Genomic DNA, 13,693 nt, shown 5'->3' with positions numbered 1-13,693 from the left:
TTGCTGATGACAATTTCTATAGTGGGAAAACAGCTTGGGAGGGTGTACCAGCCCTGCATGCAACCCTTAATTCAGGTGTGGAGAAGCTTTGGCCCTCCAAATGTTGCAGAACTGCAACTCCCATCAGCCCCAGCATGCTTGGCCAATAGGCGTAGTCAGGTTGGAAAAAAGGTTGCTGCACTCTATGTGTCAGATCCATATGCAGTCCTTGAATATTGTTAATTTTCTTCTTAAAATGGGTTAAAGCAGTGGTTTCCAAAGTGGGTGGTAGCACCCCCTGGGGGCTGTAGGATTACCTAGGGGGGCACTGGAGGTGTAAATGACTATCAGACTTTGAATAGCTGGTGTCACTGGATCAAGTTAATCCGTTTTGTTGAACTTATCAAACCAAATAGTTTAAATTGGATTTTGAATGAATGTTCAATTAATTGTTACCGATTTGAATTTTATTGGATTATCTTCCTTAGTGGGTCATGCAAACCACTGTTCTGAATCGTGCGTGTTTTAGGGTAGAGTAGGGGCACTGATCCATGGGGTCACGAAGAGTCGGACACGACTGAACAACAACAAAAAAGGGGCACTGGGGATGAGCTTGTGAAACCAAGGGGCACCACTGGGTTAAATGGTTAATTTGAAAACAAGCAACTATTGGGATATCACACTGCATTTCTAGTTTCTTCCCACCAATATCAGAGAGCTGCCAAAGGGCACATTAGACAGGAGAATGGCTGCAAAAGAGAGAGGGAAGATGACTTTATTTGTCAGAAAACAGTTCCAACAAGCAAGTAGCCCTAAGGCAGAGCTGAGCAATTCAGCTCTCGTCTGGGGAGGATGAAGTAGAATCAGAAACCCTATCAAGGCAATATACACCACTAACTTAGTCATTGACATTGCCGTTGTGTGAAGTGCCCTTGATGTACCAACAGTCATCAAAATTTTCACTATTTAAATATCAGGGGGTAGCTGACTTATTTATTCTGGCATTTGAAATAGCTCAGTTGGTTATAGCATACTGCTGATAATGCCAAGGTTGCATGTTCGTTCCACATATGGGACAGTGGTATATTCCTGCATTACGGGGTTGGACTAGATGATCCTTAGGATCCCTCCCAAACCTATGATTCTATGATCCATTAACAACATCCTCTGGACCAGAGAGCCAGTGTGGTGTAGTGGTTAAGAGCGGTAGACTCGTAATCTGGGGAACCGGGTTCGCGTCTCCGCTCCTCCACATGCAGCTGCTGGGTGACCTTGGGCTAGTCACACTTCTTTGAAGTCTCTCAGCCCCACTCACCTCACAGAGTGTTTGTTGTGGGGGAGGAAGGGAAAGGAGAATGTTAGCTGCTTTGAGACTCCCCAGGGTAGTGATAAAGCGGGATATCAAATCCAAACTCTTCATTCACACAAAATTCAAACAATATGAGCATATTTAAAATAGTAAATAGTACAGTAAAATACAGTATAGTAAGATTGACATAAACAGCAGCAATAAGTGCATAGCATGAAATCTTTTTGAAAACAACATATATAACTCATCCAGAAACAATTTGTTTCATGGGTCAAAAGATGGTTTTAAAAGAGGATTAGACAAAATAATGGAGGAAATGGCTATCAATAGCTATGTTCTGCTTCCATCGTTGAGCACAGTGTGCCTCTGAAAACTGCAGGCACCTGCTAAGCTTAGGTCCTGCTAGCAGGATTCCTAGGGGTATCTGGCTAGCCACTATGAGAAGATGCTGGGCTAAATAGGCCCCTTAGGCCTGATCCAGCTGCAGGGCAGCTTTTATATGGAAGTTGTTGTTGTTGTTTATTTTCCCCTGACATAGAACTCAAGGCAGCTTACAGATGGTAAAGAATAAGAGTTTATAGTACAGGGGTACGTCGGGTTAAGTACTTAATTCATTCCGGAGGTCCGTTCTTAACCTGAAACTATTCTTAACCTGAAGCACCACTTTAGCTAATGGGGCCTCCCGCTGCACTGCCAGAGCACGATTTCTGTTCTTATCCTGAAGCAAAGTTCTTAACCTGAAGCGTTATTTCTGGGTTAGCGGAGTATGTAACCTGAAGCGTATGTAACCTGAGGTACCACTGTATTTGTAGATTGCTTTGGGGGAAGATCTCACAAAGTGGTTTACAGAGTGCTTTTTTCCAAGGAAAATAGGTGCCAGAACTCACATTGAAGTAGCTCACTTGGTTAGAGCATGGTGCTGATACCGCCAAGGTTGTGGGTTTGATCCCCTTATAGGACAGTTGCATATTCCTGCATTGTAGGGAGTTGAGTTGTTATTGCTTTTTCCCGCCCCTGCTCAGATGTCCCTGTGGTGGCAGTTAAACGGGAGGTAGGGGCCCCCATGGAATCTGGAGGGTGACAGTCCCTCAAGCTTCTTCCTTCTCCATTCCGCTCAGGGCAAGATGGTTCTTCATTTCCCCCAGGTGCCACTTTCACTCTTCCTTCAAGATCAGAAAGGAAGGCAAAGAGTAAAGGTAAAGGACCTCTGGAGGGTTAAGTCCAGTCAAATTCGACTGTGGGGTGTAGTGCTCATCTCCATTTTCAGGCTAAGGGAGCCAGCATTTGTCCACAGACAGCTTTCCAGGTTATGTGGCCAGCATGACTAAGCCACTTCTGGTGCACAGAACACACTGACGAGTGTCAGAGCACACAGAAACGCTGTTTACTCTCCCACCACAGCAGTACCTATTTATCTACTTGCACTGGCATGCTTTTGAACTGCTAGGTTGGCAGGAGCTGGGACAGAGCAACAGGAGCTCACCCCATCATGCAGATTCGAACTGCTGACCTTACGATCAGTAAGCCCAAGAGGTTTGATGGTACCACAGCATCCAGCAGGGTACCAGACTTGATGCAAAAGCCTCTGTTGTTCCCTTCTGTTCTGCCAAGCAGATCTGCACATGGAATTATGGCTCACCCTGAGTTTGCTCTCAGAGCCTGCCATGGAGAAAGTGCTGCCTTTCTCCACCCTCCAACCTGCCGCCACCAAGTTCTTGTTGGGCTTTTGACTGGTACAATCAAACACAACTCTTTATCATTACTCCATCTTAACCACAAGGCAAGTTCAGACCCCAGTTTCACATCAGTTCTGCACGATTGCTGCTCTCACAGCAGGAAAGTTCAAATGCAACACTTGTAAACACCTAGCAGTGGAAAACTACAGCTTTGTATTTTCCCAGAATATGTTTGGCTGGAGCAGTCTTAAGCTCATCTTGGCCAAATATGTGTGTGGTGAGGGGTTCGTTACTGTAATCAACCTCACCCAAGAGACCGATAAATAGAGGTTATACTAGGAAGCCTAATTTTCTTTTCTTTTTTTAAAAGTCACATTCCAACCCCCAACCCCACGTTTCAGCTGGGTTAAGCTATTTTTTAAATTCAATCTGGGCTTCAGCTAAGCTCTTGGAGAATGTGAATTAAGTATGCCAATTGGAATTGGGTTGGAGGAAGAGAGAGATTCAGCTGCCTGCTTGGAATCCAGTGTGAGAACTTGCTCCATATGGACAGCTCTGGTTGTCATTCATGGGATGCTAAGGGTGAAATCTTAGAACCACTTACCAGGAAGGGAGCACCATTGAACTCAGTAGGACCTACTTCTGATTGGACACGACTGCACTGTAAGTCTTAGTGTACTCAACAGGACTCACAATTCAGCAACAGGCTGAGACTCTGCCTGTTTACTCAGGGAAATCCTACTGTGTTCAGCGAAGCTTGCTCCTAAGTAAGTATGCACAGGATTTCAGCTGTTACACCTGACACTATGCAAGTGAGCAGACCCAATTCTGATGGGAGTTACTGCAGAGTAAGCAAACGAGGTCGACACTTTGCTGGGTAGCAGCAGCCCACTGAATATAGTGGGACTTACTTCTGAGCAAACATAGGAACAGGCTGCAATAAAAGCCTTGTTACTACAAGGAGGGGAAAACTAAACTAAAGATCACCAAGAGTTCAACTCTATGGGCAGTTATTATAATTTATTTATATGCTGCCCCATCTGACTGGGTTGCCCCAGCCACTCTGGGTGACTTCCAACAAATGATAAAATCACAGTAAAAGGTCACACATTAAAAACATCCCTACATGGGGCTGCCTACAGATATCTTCTGAAAGTCAGATAGTTGTGTGGGGCCCATCCCTTGGTCTCCAAGAAAGAACCACACATCAGTGTTAAGAAGGAGAGGCCTGATTACCAGGTGAGGATATCTCCTGCTGCTGAAGAGAAATTATTGTGAGACCAGTAAGAATCTAACTAATTGGGTAAGAAGGAGGCAGGTCCTGTTTAAGGAGGACAGGTGGCAATATTTAACTTCCTTTCTGACCTTTCTCGTTGCTTCATCAACAGGATTACTGAGTCCACCAGCTGAGACTCACTCACTTAAGAAATTCAAGAATGAACCACCAACAATGGAAGTTTTCCTGTGGCCACAACAAACACTCTGTGAGGTGAGTGAGGCTGAGAGACTTCAGAGAAGCGTGACTAGCCCAAGGTCACCCAGCAGTTGCATGTGGAGGAGCAGGGACACGAACCCGGTTCACTAGATTATGAGTCCACTGTTCTTAACCACTATACCACACTGGCTCTCTTATATATAGGGATGGCATATTTCAATAAGTAAAATTCAGGACACCCCAAAAGTTGGCATTTTCAGCACAATTTAACCCATAGTGAAACCAGACATTTGCCTGATTTATATAAAAAAAAATCCAGGACGCCATTTCCAGAGGTGAATACTCAGACTGTATTAATAATGAGTCAAGGATGTGTGTGCAGGAATAAAACTCAGTCTTGGGCTAGCAAAAGGAGTCACCCTGTTCTTACTAAACTAGGCATCCAACTCTTAATAACACAGAAGCAGCTGTCACAGCTGTGGGCAAGCTTGGTGAGGCCCATTGTGGCTGCGGGAAGGCCTGATGGGACCTGCCACCGACCATGGAATATTGAAAGGGGCTCCTGGCCCTCCAGATGGAGCCACTGGCTTCTGACTTGCCTCCAGGAGGAGCAAGGGGAAGGGTGAAGCAGTAGCCATGGCTGACTTGCTCCCTCTGTGCAGCCTGGCATGGAGCAGCCCAGCAGGTACCATCCCACAGCAGGCATAGTGGCCTCCTCAGGGGCCACCTGCAATCTACTATGGTGATGGCCTGAGCACTGATGAGCACACCTGGCCAGTGGGTGGTGGCCGGTGTCAGAGAGGCAGGTGCCTGGTTGGGGGGAAGCAGCTGACAGAGGGAGGGAGGCAGAGGAAGTGCCCTGGCCATGCTGCCCGCCACCACACCAACTGCCTGCACTCGCTGCACCTACCTGGGCACATGCTGACCTGACTCCTGGCTTGGAGGGAGCATGGTGCAGCAAGTGGGCAGGAAGGCAAATTCCCCCCTCAATGCTTTCTTCATGCTGGCTCCACTAAATGGCCAGCAACCTAGATGGCTTGAAGTGGAGGGTTGAACAACTTTATGGAGAAGAAGGGTATCTATCAATGGCTACTAGTCACGGTGACTCTGCTCTGCCTCTGTGATTGTAACACTGGAAACCACAAGAAGTGTGTTTTTGTACTTGGGTCCTGCTTGTGCATTTCCCAGAGGCACCTGGATGGCCACCAGGAAAACAGGATGCTAAGCTAGGTGGGCCACTGACCTGGCCTGATCTAGCAGGCTCTTATGTTCTTAAAAGGAGCTCAGCATGGTGGGCCTAGGCCTGGGGTGTGTTTGTGGGGGAACCAGTGGCCCTCACATCCTACATAGCAAAGAGTCCCCCCATCCTACATAGCAAAGAGTCATGGATTATGGGGGTTAGAGTCCAAAAACATCAGGTATCCCCATCTCTGACCTTAGCCATCTCCCTCCAGAACAACCCTAAGAAGAGGGGAGGCCAAATGGGAAGAACACATTCCTGGTCACCCAGTGTACTTCACAGATGAACAGAAACTGGACCCCAGCAGTCTCTCCATGCCCTTACTGACATGTGTTGTGTTGTAAATGCTACCCTAAATTCATTAGATAAAAGAGCAAAAACAAGCATAATAAAATACATAGCTAGACCAGAAAATGGAAGGCAAAAGTAGCTCAGGGATGGGGGGGGGGGGAGGATCCTTCTATAACCAGGTTGGGGGTCTAGTCTACTATCAGTTACGTACGATTTGCCTATTCAGTAACTTAGCTTTGCAAGCCTCCCTAAATTGGGAGAGGAGTTACCAAGCAGATACTCAGAACCTTGTGCCATGTGGGGGATAACCAGCATCATATGACCAACATGCATGAAAGGGTTAAGACCACAGAGTAAGCTTACCTTGAGAAGGACTAGGTAATCAAGCTTTGTTCCTATTCAGTTTACCTAAGAAGCTCAACAAGTGAATAGTTTTTGTGCTGGTTGCTGCAGCTCAGATCGCATGGCTCTTACAAGCCATTCTTGTGTTCCTATACCAATAATTTTGGAACTTTCACCATTGCAACTAAGCCAAATTTTGCTGCCTGTGTTTTCTGAATGCTATATGAAAAGCACATGAACCTGACCTTTGAAGAATTTGTAAGTAAACCAATTGTTTACTTACCAAACTTGTGGTCTTTTTCTATGCTTAGGCGAATTTTGGAAAGAACTTAGAAAGGCATATTTTAAAGGTTTAAGCCCATATTTCTATGCTTTACTTTGCTGCATATTTTGTGATTTTAAATATGTGTTGGGGTTCTCTCACCAAACAGTACTTGCCTCAAACCTGGATCTTGGCATCCAGGGAATTCTCCTTTTATATACCCATTTTTTTCCTTGCCACCAACACCATGTGGGTAGTGGAATGGGTAAGCTTTGTCCTTATTAACATGTTTCTAGATGTGCATTTTATGTATTTTGTGTTGGTCATTGTTTTAAATTGCTTACATTTTTATCAACTCTCTTTTAGACCTTTTCTATGGTGTAAAGTGAACAACAACAACAACAATATTGTCAAGAGAGTTGGAAGGTTTTTGTGGTGTTTGTTTCACATATAGCTGCTTTGCAAGAATGCTTTGCTTCTCCAGATGATTGCACAAGGAGTCTGGTTTCAGTCCACCATTCCTGACTACAAGGGCCAAGGGATGAGAGAGACAGACAGATTTATAAGCAATTAGGGAGAGTGAGCCAGAGAACAGATCAAGCAAAGGCTTTGTTAACCAAGGACCTCACAGCAGCCAAAGCCTTTGGGCTCGAATTGCCAAACACAACACATGCATAAGGATCCAAGCACTCACATCTTGCGTTAATTCAAAACAGAAGCATTTAATGTCAGAATGTTCATTTTCTTCCAAAGGGAAAACAGCTGCCCAACCCCTTCAACCAAGTACCTGTAGTAAAACAAGTTAGCAGTGCCTATTGTCAATAAACCCTCTGCATTTGGCAGTTCTGTATCTTAGGTCCAGTTGTTTACATTTCCCAAACTTGTCACTACAATGAAAAAGCACGTTAAATACTCCCCCACACATCAAAAACCCTGCTGATTTAAGTAATACACTATTTTTTTCTTGCTATACAATATACCCCTCTTCTGGTCAACTGGGGTGCTACAAGAAGAACAGCATCAGCCATTCAGACTGCAATTGATGCTCATTCTTTGGGTGGCAAGAAAGAAAACTAAATATTGACAGGCTCTTGAGAGCCCCAAACACCCACCCACACTGGAAGCTGCCTGCTGCATCCCTGCACAAGTTTCTGTTCTGTTATTACCTCCTACCAATGAGCATCTGCTAAGGATAATTCTGCTGCATGTCATCAGGAATGATTGAATTATCTAAAACAAAACAAAATAAAAAATTCCTTCCAGTAGCACCTTAGAGACCAACTAAGTTTGTTCTTGGTATGAGCTTTCGTGTGCATGCACACTTCTTCAGATCTGAAGATCTGCACACGAAAGCTCATACCAAAAACAAACTTAGTTGGTCTTTAAGGTGCTACTGGAAGGAATTTTTTATTTTGTTTTGTTTTGACTATGACAGACCAACATGGCTACCTACCTGTAACTGAATTATCTAAGTCAGTCTTGACCAACCTGGTACTCTGCAGAAGTCGTTGGACTACAACTCCCATCAACCACAGCCACCAGACCATGCTGTCCAAGGCTGATCTAAGTCATTTGTGCAACTTGATTAGCATAAGTGACTACAAGATTGTAGGATCTACTTTTTTTTTTTTAGTAGGACCTTGTGAACCACCACCCAAAGAGAGATGCAAAATACATAGTTATGAGCCCAATAATTTGTTGGGTTGCTGTTTTATTTGATCAGTGGTTCCCAAACCGTTTTTTCAGATCACTGCTCTCTTGGTTCCATAAACTCATCCCAGTGCCCCCTACCATACTGCTTTTAAAAGCATTCTTCAAAATAGTGGTTTGCACAACCCACTAAGGAAGATAATAGCACAATTAAATCCCAAATGGTAACAATTAATTGCAATTAAATCCAATTAAAACTAGTTTAATTCAACAAAAGTGATGATCTTGATCCAGTGACACTAGCTTTTCAAAGTCTGGTAGTCATTTACACCTCCAACTCACCCCCTGCTCACCATGGGCGTAGCCAGAAATTTTGTTAGAGGGGGCAGGACTTTTGTGGGGGGGGCAGGACTTTTGCTAAGGGGGCAGAACCAACGTGATTGGTCAGTTAAGTATTTCTATTGTTTTGCTTGATCGGAGGGGGTGGGCAGCTGCTCCCCTTGGCTACACCTATGCTGCCCACCCCATTGCTTCCAAGTGCCCCGCTGGGGAATCCCACTGCCACCTCCAGGAGGCGGCACTGCACCCAACTCTCTTGGGGGAGAAAAGGTGTTTCATTTTGTTAAACAACTAGGAGTAACACAAAATTATTCCTTCCCCTCCACCCAACAAAAACTTTTCTGAAAACTTTTCAGGTACTTTATTTTCCCATGGAAGATTTTTCCGTTCCATAAATTCTCTAGTGCCTATTGCAAATCAAGTATTAGGCAAGCTTCAATGTGTTTTGGTTTGTTATAACAGCATATGAGAAGCCTTCTGGATCTAGTCAGTGGTCCATCCAGCTTTGTGCCCACAGTGGGCCAACTGGATGTTCATGTTTCAAAGATAAGCTCACAAGCAAAACCCAAGTGCAAAGAGCACTACCTTCTCCTGTGGTTTCCAGCAACTGGTATTGAGAAGCATACTGTCTCCAATTGTGGAGGCAGAACATAGTTGTCATGGCTAGAAGCCATTGATATTGCCCATGAATTTGTCTAATCCTTTTAAAATTTTCCAGTGACAATGGTTGGTTTACTGAACAAAATAAGCATGTTAAATTGGGTTCTTGAAGGGCATGAGGAATTTTTTCAGTGCAACCTGAAATCTCTCCCTTATGCAAATTACCCCAAAGACACAAGATCCTGCCACTGCTGCTTCTGTGCCCGTGGCAGATGCAGTGAGATACGTCTAGAGACACTGCCTCATGAGCTTCTGCTGCCTGAGGCAGCTGCCTCAGCCCACCTCCTGTGCAGGCCAGCCCTGGGCTCCATAATGGTGAACCAATGCCGAAGGAGGTTGTTGTGGACATGTTCCCAGTTCTCAAGTCAGCATGCATTCCGGCATTCAGTTTCCACCCGTCAGACTATCCAAATGAACTAAGATTTTGAATGAAAATCAGGGATTGCCAAATCTGCTGTATTACTACATCAGGAATAACATAGCACACATGACGAGCCTGATCGCAAAATGGCCTAGTCTGCGAGGACGGCATTGCCTAACTTGTCCCTTCTACGACAGTATGGCTCAGGTTTCGCAAGGGACAAGGATACAGGCCAGCCAACAGATTTGTGAATTAATTGAAGGCATCCTTTTGCAAGGAATTGGAGGGCTTTCTCCTCAGGCAGATGCAAAGGAAGAATATTGTAATGAAGCATGCTTTCATCCTGGGTCCATGGAAAGGTGCAATGGTAATGCTTTCATGCTCATGGTAGAGGAAATGAATCATAATGTCACCACAAAAGTTGTTCCTGGAACTTGGGGTAACCCGCAAATGCTTCCAGACCTCGCAAATGGCACAGTTTAGGTTTCTGATGGGATTCCATTGTGGATAGCTGTGATGGCTCTATTCTATGGGTATGGTGGTGTCACAGCCAGCAGTGCTTCCAGTGAGACTTCATTCTCAGGTACATTCAGTCACTGGAGAATACCATGAAGCTAGTTGCAGCAGCACAAATTATATCTGTCATCAATGAGGATGACAGAAAATAAATGGTTCAGGAAAAAGGTGAGTGCTCGATATGCTTCTGAAACCAATGAGGATCTCTGCAGGCTCCCAGAATCCCTTGTAATTAAAGACAGTGCTCAAAACAAATTAAGTAGCAATACCCAGGTCAGGAATGCAAACAGTGTACTAAGTACAATTTCTGGGAATGATGACAAGGAGGTGATTCACAGATGGCAGAGTATCATTGTACCAGAGTTGAGAGTTTCAGTACAACCAAAGAAGTGCATGGAACCATCCCAGTCGAAGATCCTCTGATGTTTCTTCTTATCTGGCAGCAAACATAATCAGTGTGGTGGCACATGGACCTCAGTCAGGCCAAACCTGTACTGTCCAACAGACTCCTGACAAGACTAATTGAGATCAGTTCTAGTAAACAAGATATTAATAATAGTAATAAATACATGTGCTTTTGATTCAGTCTTACGAATATTCTGTGCCAGTCAGATGTAGGAATTTGTGGACAGTGTGAATGGGTTTACTTTGGGCAACAAAGCATCAGGCATAGTGAGGAAGGGTGTGCCTGCTCATACATATAAAAGAAAGGCAAGTTCTTTGTATCTGGCAGATATATTCCAACATGAACCGTTGCCATGTGGTATTGTTAAAATCAGCTGTGAAACTGCAAGTGTGAAAGAAGGTAGCAAATGTGCAGAGCAGCAAAGGGCAGAGTACAGCCAAGCCACACTCGTCCAGGACCAGAACTAGAAGAACTGGAGGTGTTATTAGTGGAGGCCACACAGGAGAAATACTGTTGCTGCCACCATAAGAAAAAGGCTACAAGCAGAATGCCAGCACATTGCAAAGGTGACAGAACCAGAACTGTGAAATCCTTCTCTCTGTAGAGGTTATCCAACTAAATGACAAGAATCTGCTTCAGTGTATTATGCAAATTGGTAAGACACCAATCCAGGTAAAACTAGGTGACGTGACATACCGGTATTTTCTTAAGAGGTGCTGTGGGCTTCTTGAGGAACTGATAACACTGATCAGTGTGAACAAAATGGAGCATTATGAGGCACATTGTCAGAGACATTATGACATGTGGGAGGAATATGATGACCTAAGGAACAAGAAGTCATTATGCAGCAAATACAAATAATCTGGCACCTGCTGATTTACAGTGCATAGAAACATACAAATTTGGTAGAGGTTGCTGCAAAAACAACTGCAGAATTATAGCACAGGTTTAGAGTAGATCAGACAGTGTTGGATTTCAAGTAGTGTAAACTAGGAATTCCAGTTTGATATATCAATTATTTCATTTTGAGGGCACTGCAAAATGATTGAAATACTCAGCACAGGTTTGGAATAAATCAGACAAAATTGAATCAATTGCTTTAATTGCATTATGTATCGTGCAGTTTTGGTGGTGCTGCAAAAATTTGGCATAGGATTGAAGGGGATCACAAATTTGGGGGGTTCATAGTCAACACAGCTCCATGCCACCAAAAGATTGCGGAAGTTCCTTCAGTTTCTGAAGCAGGGGTGGGAGAAATATAGGGAGCTAAAATTAGTACACACAAACACTCCAGACAACCCCTGGCCATTTTAACAGTAAAATAAGACAGCTGTAAAAGGCAACTGGACAAATGCCAGCCCTGCTCTCCCCTCTGGGGGCAGTCACTCCACCAGACAGCTTCACGAAGGAAAATAAGAAGCTGGGCTCCTTACATTATCTTTGCTGGGGGCTCAACTTTATTATGCACCTCCTGTCCCTCAGCTGTGCCAGCTGGACATTATAGGAACTGTTTAGCAATTGGTACCTGAGCATTTATTTTTATTTTACTCTTCCCTTGGCTGTAAGCCTGCAGGTAGAGTCGGTCTCATTTTGACTACTGTATATGTTAGCTGCTCCTGGAGTCCTTTTGGTTGAAGGGCAGTCAAGAAATGCTCTAAATAAATAAATAAATAAGCAAGCAAGCAAGCAGAGGAAATAGCTACATAGACCCTCCACCTTCAAGGGCAGTTTACCATTGAATATACTGATGGGCAGCAACAGCAAGTGAAGGTTGTTCCATTAATGTTTTGTTTGTAGGGAACAGGAACTATATAGGTGTTTAGTCTTAATCGAAGAACCAGAGATAGCTCCATCCTTCCTTCCATCCCTCCCCACCCACAGCTGTCTTACAACATGCCAAGTTCCTAAAAGCAACTTCAGCATTCAAGTTAGTCCACAGGTTGTGCAAAAGCTGTTTTATACTAGGCTTTGCTGCACATACTCTTGTGTTAACCATTTCGGGCCTAAAAGGAAAATAAATCAGCTTGTTTAAAGCTTTCCTGCCTTTCTCCATAAGGAACCTGGAAAGTTGCTATTTAGAAACCTGATTTCACTGTGCAAGACAGCCTTTTTCTTCTGCCCTTCCTCAGCACAAAGTCTCCAGCAAGGTGTTTCATGCCCTTCCAAATTTGGGGTGAGGTGGGGAAGGTTAAGTTAAATAAATATTTGTTTAGAGCACCTCTACCCTGAGGCTACCATTGCCATTTCACCCTAAGCAAGGGCAAAGATTAGCACAAGAACTGCAACACCTGGAAGTCCATGACCTTCACTGCTTGGGAAGAAATCACTGCCAAGGAGCGAGCTCTCATCTTGTCTTCTTCTGTTCAGTTAAGAGTGCTGCTAAAGCAAAGGTCAAGAGTGCATCTGCAACAAAGCTTTTAATGTGGGTTTCACTGCATTTCTGAATGAAAATACAAACAAGTTTTCCTCCATTAATCACTTTTAATGTTTGAAAAAAATGAATGCATGTCCCAACAAGATTAGATGAGTCCCTCTATCTGCATTTTTTATTTGAAAGCTGCTCTAATTTGAAAGGTATGAATAGTCTGTGGTAGAGCAACAACCTTGCACATAAAATATTGTACTTATTTATAATCTACTTTAGGCAGCAAAGGAGAGGGAGAAGAGGTGCTTTGAAATCCTTCTCTAGCTGAAAAGGTTTTATTAAAGCAGCAAGACTGTTTGTGTTTGCCTGTATAAAGCCAACTGAAAACTTTTTTTATATATATCCAAGATTATGCAAATATCAAGAATCTGTAAGCAAAAGCAACACACTGTGCTGTTTTGCTCAGTAAAACTTAACTCTTAGTATTTATGGGACAGGGAATTGTTTGAATTACAAGGGAATTTCTAAATTAACTGCCTAAACAGTTTTATGTATGGATAAATTCACAGGATTCTAATCTGTAATTTTAAAAACTGAACAGATACACTGTTAGTTTCTCTTCCACCTCAAAGGAAGGCAGTAGAAGTGGTACCATTCCATTTAACTGCCATTTAGAAAAATACACAAGCCACTACTTGAGGGATTAATGCTGAAAGCTGTAGGTTCCCAAAGCACAGCCAGAGCAATAAAAGTACTTTGCCCGCAGAAAACACATTGTATACATATGCCTGTAATACATGGTCTGGGGGGAGGCAAACTTATTTCAAAGCTGCCAGTAATGTAAAACATTTGGTTCTCCAGT

The sequence above is a fragment of the Lacerta agilis genome, chromosome Z (assembly GCF_009819535.1).
Source record: "Lacerta agilis isolate rLacAgi1 chromosome Z, rLacAgi1.pri, whole genome shotgun sequence".
In the NCBI taxonomy this organism is placed as follows: Eukaryota; Metazoa; Chordata; class Lepidosauria; order Squamata; family Lacertidae; genus Lacerta; species Lacerta agilis.
This window is presented reverse-complemented; position numbering follows the sequence as displayed.